General features: G+C 46.0%; 1 long non-coding RNA gene across 1 annotated transcript; it reads left to right on the top strand.

Annotated features, from left to right (window-relative positions):
• The first annotated feature begins 469 nt into the window (after window positions 1-469).
• Window positions 470-7,003, top strand: LOC139433397 (uncharacterized). Its single transcript, XR_011642880.1, has 3 exons — window positions 470-602; window positions 2,875-3,033; window positions 3,620-7,003. It is a non-coding gene; the product is annotated as an uncharacterized lncRNA (long non-coding RNA).
• Window positions 7,004-7,533: the final 530 nt, after the last annotated feature.

The raw sequence follows: 7,533 nt of genomic DNA, 5'->3' as shown, positions 1-7,533 counted from the left end.
GGTACTGACCATCTGTGGGAGAGAGAGAGAGGTACTGACCATCTGTGGGAGAGAGAGAGAGGTACTGACCATCTGTGGGAGAGAGAGGTACTGACCATCTGTGGGGGAGAGAGAGGTACTGACCATCTGTGGGGGAGAGAGAGGTACTGACCATCTGTGGGAGAGAGAGAGAGGTACTGACCATCTGTGGGGAGAGAGAGGTACTGACCATCTGTGGGGGAGAGAGAGGTACTGACCATCTGTGGGGGAGAGAGATTGGACCAGCTCGTTGCAGAACCTCCAGCTCAGGGCTCCCACACCTTCTGCACTTCATATTTGTTTTTATGCCGGTCATATCATTTTATTTTGTCATATTTATCCCCCGACCTCTTGAATGCCGGCCCGTGAAAATATTGTCTAACATGAAACCGGTCCATGGCCCAAAAAAAGTTTCAAATCTTAAACTGTTTGTTTGTCTGTTCTCAGTCCGGACGGCAGCTACACTGAAGACAACAGCGCTGAGCTTCACTTCAAGTCCCGCAGCTCCGAGTTTGATGATGACTTCGATGATGAAGAACCATTACCGAGCATCGGCACCTGCAAGTCCCTCTACCCGTTTCAAGGTACAGTAGATCAGAACTAGCCTCAGTACAGGAGCTGTGCAGGTACACAGTGAGGTCTCTGTCTGCAGGGTCAGGAGACCACTGATGCCCCGGTAGGGTACAGGACTTTTGTTTTGAGACCCAAGAGTGAGTCAGGACATGTCGCCAGGAACAAAAGTCAGAAAGAAACAAGAAAAGTTAGGGACAGAAGACGACCCGGGTCATTAACACACTGTACCCAGGTCATTAACACACTGTACCCGGGTCATTAACACACTGTACCCGGGTCATTAACATACTGTACCCGGGTCATTAACACACTGTACCCGGGTCATTAACACACTGTACCCGGGTCATTAACATACTGTACCCGGGTCATTAACACACTGTACCCGGGTCATTAACATACTGTACCCGGGTCATTAACACACTGTACCCAGGTCATTAACATACTGTACCCGGGTCATTAACATACTGTACCCGGGTCATTAACACACTGTACCCGGGTCATTAACACACTGTACCCGGGTCATTAACATACTGTACCCGGGTCATTAACACACTGTACCCGGGTCATTAACACACTGTACCCGGGTCATTAACACACTGTACCCGGGTCATTAACATACTGTACCCGGGTCATTAACACACTGTACCCGGGTCATTAACATACTGTACCCGGGTCATTAACACACTGTACCCAGGTCATTAACATACTGTACCCGGGTCATTAACACACTGTACCCAGGTCATTAACACACTGTACCCAGGTCATTAACATACTGTACCCGGGTCATTAACACACTGTACCCAGGTCATTAACACACTGTACCCAGGTCATTAACATACTGTACCCGGGTCATTAACATACTGTACCCGGGTCATTAACACACTGTACCCGGGTCATTAACACACTGTACCCGGGTCATTAACATACTGTACCCGGGTCATTAACACACTGTACCCGGGTCATTAACACACTGTACCCGGGTCATTAACATACTGTACCCGGGTCATTAACACACTGTACCCGGGTCATTAACATACTGTACCCGGGTCATTAACACACTGTACCCAGGTCATTAACATACTGTACCCGGGTCATTAACACACTGTACCCAGGTCATTAACACACTGTACCCAGGTCATTAACATACTGTACCCGGGTCATTAACACACTGTACCCAGGTCATTAACACACTGTACCCAGGTCATTAACATACTGTACCCGGGTCATTAACATACTGTACCCGGGTCATTAACACACTGTACCCGGGTCATTAACACACTGTACCCGGGTCATTAACACACTGTACCCGGGTCATTAACACACTGAACCCGGGTCATTAACACACTGTACCCGGGTCATTAACACACTGAACCCGGGTCATTAACACACTGTACCCGGGTCATTAACACACTGTACCCGGGTCATTAACACACTGAACCCGGGTCATTAACACACTGTACCCGGGTCATTAACACACTGTACCCGGGTCATTAACACACTGTACCCGGGTCATTAACACACTGAACCCGGGTCATTAACACACTGTACCCGGGTCATTAACACACTGTACCTGGGTCATTAACACACTATACCCGGGTCATTAACACACTGTACCCGGGTCATTAACACACTGTACCCGGGTCATTAACACACTGTACCCGGGTCATTAACACACTGTACCCGGGTCATTAACACACTGTACCCGGGTCATTAACACACTGTACCCGGGTCATTAACACACTGTACCTGGGTCATTAACACACTGTACCCGGGTCATTAACATACTGTACCTGGGTCATTAACACACTATACCCGGGTCATTAACACACTGAACCCGGGTCATTAACACACTGTACCCGGGTCATTAACACACTGTACCCGGGTCATTAACACACTGTACCCGGGTCATTAACACACTGTACCCGGGTCATGTCGTTTGTTTGTAGCCTTTATTTCACCAGGTGAAGCCCCTTGAGATCAAAATATCTCTTTTTCAAGGGTGACCTGCAGGACATTGGTTACAAATGTAACATACAAACAACAAAACAACAATAAGGATGATACAACATAATGTACAGGGTACAGTTCACAAACTCTATTTACAGTGACAGGTACCATGAGTATCAAGCAGCATGTCACCCAGCCGAGTTTTAAAATGATGCAGGGGAACCAAAGTGCTCAGTTTTAAACATGTTTGCAGACTGTTCCAAGTTAGTGGAGCTGCACAACTAAACGCTATCTTCCCGTCGTGTCTGTATTCGTGCTGTGATTGATCTGCTGCAGGTCAGAATGAAGGCACTCTGTCGATGGTGGAGGGGGAACTACTTTCTGTTGTGGAAGAAGACAAAGGTGACGGCTGGACAAGAGTACGGAGGAACCTGGAGGAGGAGGGATATGTCCCCACCTCCTACATCAAAGTCTTCCTGGAAAGCAGTGCCAAAGGTGCCATGACATACATATGACCTTAATATAACCTGTATTACCTTAATATGACCTTAATATGACCCCTACGTGACCTTTAAATTAACCTGAAACCTTAAACGGACCTCTACATGACCTCTGAATGTCATCACGTCTATTGCCATGGTTACAGCAGCAGCCCTTCTGGTAACACCTCTCACAGTTAAGCCCCACCCACACTGTCAGGTTCAGACAGAGGCAGCCAATCATTTAAAGCAGATGGCGGGACTTCCTGTTCTACTGCTGGTACATTAGGCAGGCGTTTCATTAATTAATTAAGATGGAGAATAACGACTTGAACCCAATCTGAATCTCATCTCAGTCGGTCCTCCGGTTCTACCGGTCTTGTGCTCATGTATAAAATATTAAACCCTCCTTATCTTTGGTGTTAAACCCATGAAGCTTCATTATCCATACTCATGAATTCAGCAGTGAGACTGCAGGCAGATGTCTGTCTCACTCTACGATTTCTAACATATCTACCTGTCTGTCTCTCTGTCTTTCCTTATGTATCTGTCTCTCTACCTGTCTCTCTCTCTCTACCTGTCTCTCTGCCTGTGTCCTCTAGGCTTTGTGCAGAGTAGTCGGCTAGTCTAGCCAGAGAGGACGTCCCACCACAGGAAGTGATGTAAAGGAAAGGTAACAGCTTTTCATTGGACAGTTAACCTCTGAGATATGTGAGCCAATCAGAAGACAGACTGCTGTCAGTACCTGATGGAGGACTGCGACATCAGCAGAAATTAGACAGATCCCAGAAACAGGTCAAAGACCAGGGATTAGACATACCCACCTTAATCATTACTCATCATCAGCTCAGATTTTATATTAGTTTGTTTAAATGTGTAACAGAGCTGCAGGATGTAGTACTTTTATGTTGGTCCCTGAAGGCAGCATCCCCCTGGTCCAATGGGCTTTCTCCATGTGGTTTTGGATAATTGCAGAAAATAATCTATGTGAAACAAACGTTTATGATACTTAATGTTTAGATCAGCAGGATAATCTCAACATATTAACACCACTTTCATATTTCTGAAAAAAGCTAACGATAGGCTATAAAGGAACCACAGCACGGTCACATGACTTCACGTCACCACCGCTAAGCTAAAGGAGGCTAATGTTGGGCTATTAAGGAACTACAGCACGGTCACATGACTTCACGTCACCACCGCTAAGCTAAAGGAGGCTAATGTTGGGCTATAAAGGAACTACAGCACGGTCCACATGACTTCACGTCACCACCGCTAAGCTAAATGTGGCTAATGTTGGGCTATAAAGGAACTACAGCATGGTCACATGACTTCACGTCACCACCGCTAAGCTAAAGGAGGCTAATGTTGGGCTATAAAGGAACTACAGCATGTTCACATGACTTCACATCACCACCGCTAAGCTAAAGGAGGATAATGTTGGGCTGTAAAGGGACTACTGCACGGTCACATGACTTCACGTCACCACCGCTAAGCTAAAGGCGGCTAATGTTGGGCTATAAAGGAATTACAGCACGGTCACATGACTTCACGTCACCACCGCTAAGCTAAGGGCGGCTAATGTTGGGCTATAAATGAACAATAGCACGGTCACATGACTTCACGTCACCACCGCTAAGCTAAAGGTGGCTAATGTTGGGCTATAGAGGATCTACAGCACGGTCACATGACTTCACGTCACCACCGCTAAGCTAAAGGAGGCTAATGTTGGGCTATACAGGAACTACAGCACGGTCACATGACTTCACGTCTCCACCGCTAAGCTAAAGGTGGCTAATGTTGGGCTATAGAGGAACTACAGCACGGTCACATGACTTCACGTCACCACCGCTAAGCTAAAGGAGGCTAATACTTGGCTATAAAGGAACTACAGCACGGTCACATGACTTCACGTCACCACCGCTAAGCTAAAGGAGGCTAATGCTTGGCTATAAAGGAACTACAGCATGGTCACATGACTTCACGTCACCACCGCTAAGCTAAAGGAGGCTAATGCTTGGCTATAAAGGAACTACAGCATGGTCACATGACTTCACGTCACCACCGCTAAGCTAAAGGAGGCTAATGCTTGGCTATAAAGGAACTACAGCACGGTCACATGACTTCACGTCACCACCGCTAAGCTAAAGGAGGCTAATACTTGGCTATAAAGGAACTACAGCACGGTCACATGACTTCACGTCACCACCGCTAAGCTAAAGGAGGCTAATGCTTGGCTATAAAGGAACTACAGCATGGTCACATGACTTCACGTCACCACCGCTAAGCTAAAGGAGGCTAATGCTTGGCTATAAAGGAACTACAGCATGGTCACATGACTTCACGTCACCAGTGGGGTATTTACTGATGTATTTTATGTGGTAGAACAGAACGTTTAAGTCTCTTCAGCTTGTGTTAACCACAGACCTTATTTCAGGATAACAACCAAAAACACATTCAGAAACCATTGACTTCCAAACAGGAAGGGATTATCTGCTGACTCTTGGCAGGGTTTTGGGACTCATTCCTGCAGAATGTAAAAACACACATTAACGTTTAGTTGAAAAGGATTCTTTATTCACAAACAGCAGAAAACTGATTAAATACTAACTTTTTATCTCATTGTGTTTCCGTTTCTGATTCACTGACTAACTGACATGAGATCAGTTTCACCTTTTGAATTCAAACTGAGAAATCTAAATGTAAAAAATGAATGTTAGCAAAACTGTGTTATTGATCCAACATTATGGAGGATGCTTCCTCCGAATAAAGGACTAAAGGATATATGTGTGATCTGAGGCTTCTGTAGAAACGCTATCAACTCCTTCTCTCGAGATTTCAATTTTTATTGTGTAAATAAATCCTATGCTGAACAGGTGTAGCCTGCCTACCTGCTGACATTAGCCCCGCCCCCTGTATATCTGCTGAAATGAGCCCCGCCCCCTGTATATCTGCTGACATTAGCCCCGCGCCGTGTATACCTGCTGACATTAGCCCCACCCCCTGTATACCTGCAAACATTAGCCCCTTCCCCTGTATACCTACAAACATTAGCCCCTCCCCCTGCATAACTACAAACATTAGCTCAGCCCCTTTATCCTAACATTAGCCCTGCCCCACACTAACAAGCATGTAATAACCCCACCCCCACATCAAAAGCATGTAATAACCACGCCCCCACATTAATTGCGTGTGGTAGCCCCCCTCTATAACTCCTCACATTAGCCCTGCTCCTGTATGCTAACATTACCCGCAACCCGGACTAACAAGCATGTATCAGCCCCGCCCCCACATAAAGAGGGTGTTAGCCCCGCCCCCACACAAAGAGGATGTTAGCCCCACCCCCACATAAAGAGGATGTTAGCCCCGCCCACACATTATGTTAGCCCCGCCCCCACACAAAGAGGTTCATGGCAAGCCCCCACATAAAGAGAGTGTTAGCCCCACCCCAACATAAAGATGATGTCAGCCCCGCCCCCACATAAAGAGGGTGTTAGCCCCGCCCCCACAAAATAAATTGTTAGCCCCGCCCCCACACAAAGAGGTTAATGTACCGGCCCCACATAAAGAGGGTGTTAGCCCCACGCCACATAAAGAGGGTGTTAGCCCTGTCCCCACATAAAGAGGGTGTTAGCCCCACGCCACATAGTGAGGTTGTTAGCCCCGCCCCGACACAAAGAGGTTCATGGCCCATCGCCACATAGAGGTGTTAGTCCCGCCCCTACTTACAGAGGGTGTTAGCCCCGCCCCCACACTACGAGGTTCATGTCCGTCCCCACATAAAGAGGTGTTAGCCCCGCCCCCATACTACGAGGTTCATGTCGGTCCCCACATAAAGAGGGTGTTAGCCCCACCCCCTGCTTGTTGTTAAATATTTTCTGTGATGTTGAGGAGTTACTAATTTTTTATTTTTGGACTGCTGATCATGCTTTTCTACAACTTCCTGTATGTTAACCTTTCAAAATAAAGTACGCTATGAATGAAACGGGTTAGTTATTTTGATAATATCTCCCTCAGATTTCTTCACCAGAACATCAGATAAAGGCTCTTTATGACATCACTATGTGCACCAGCAGGAGCTACTGGGACGGCTGTGGGAACAATAAAGGATTTCTGAACATGTGTCGTTTAATGAAAATGTGTTATTCCTTCACAATAATACAATACTGATTTATGAAGAACATCTTTCAATGTTCATCATCATTATTATTATATATTATTATCATCATAATTATTAGTATTAACATTATTATTATTATTATTATTATTATATCAGTGTTATAACAGGAGATGCTTTGATTATTCATTATTATTCATTATTCTCACTTCTGTCTTCCTATGACAAAATGTTCCTCATTTCTGCTGAAACCAACAGACTGAGTGTGAACCACACACACACACACACACGCACACACACACACACACACAACACACACACACACACACACACACGCACACTCATGTTTCCATGACGACGACCTGAGATGAAATGATTAATTTAGGGACATTTTCTCAC

The sequence above is a fragment of the Pseudochaenichthys georgianus genome, unplaced genomic scaffold (genome assembly GCF_902827115.2).
Source record: "Pseudochaenichthys georgianus unplaced genomic scaffold, fPseGeo1.2 scaffold_396_arrow_ctg1, whole genome shotgun sequence".
Taxonomy (NCBI): domain Eukaryota; kingdom Metazoa; phylum Chordata; class Actinopteri; order Perciformes; family Channichthyidae; genus Pseudochaenichthys; species Pseudochaenichthys georgianus.
Note: the sequence above shows the minus strand (reverse complement) of the source record. Positions and strands in the feature narration are given on the sequence as shown.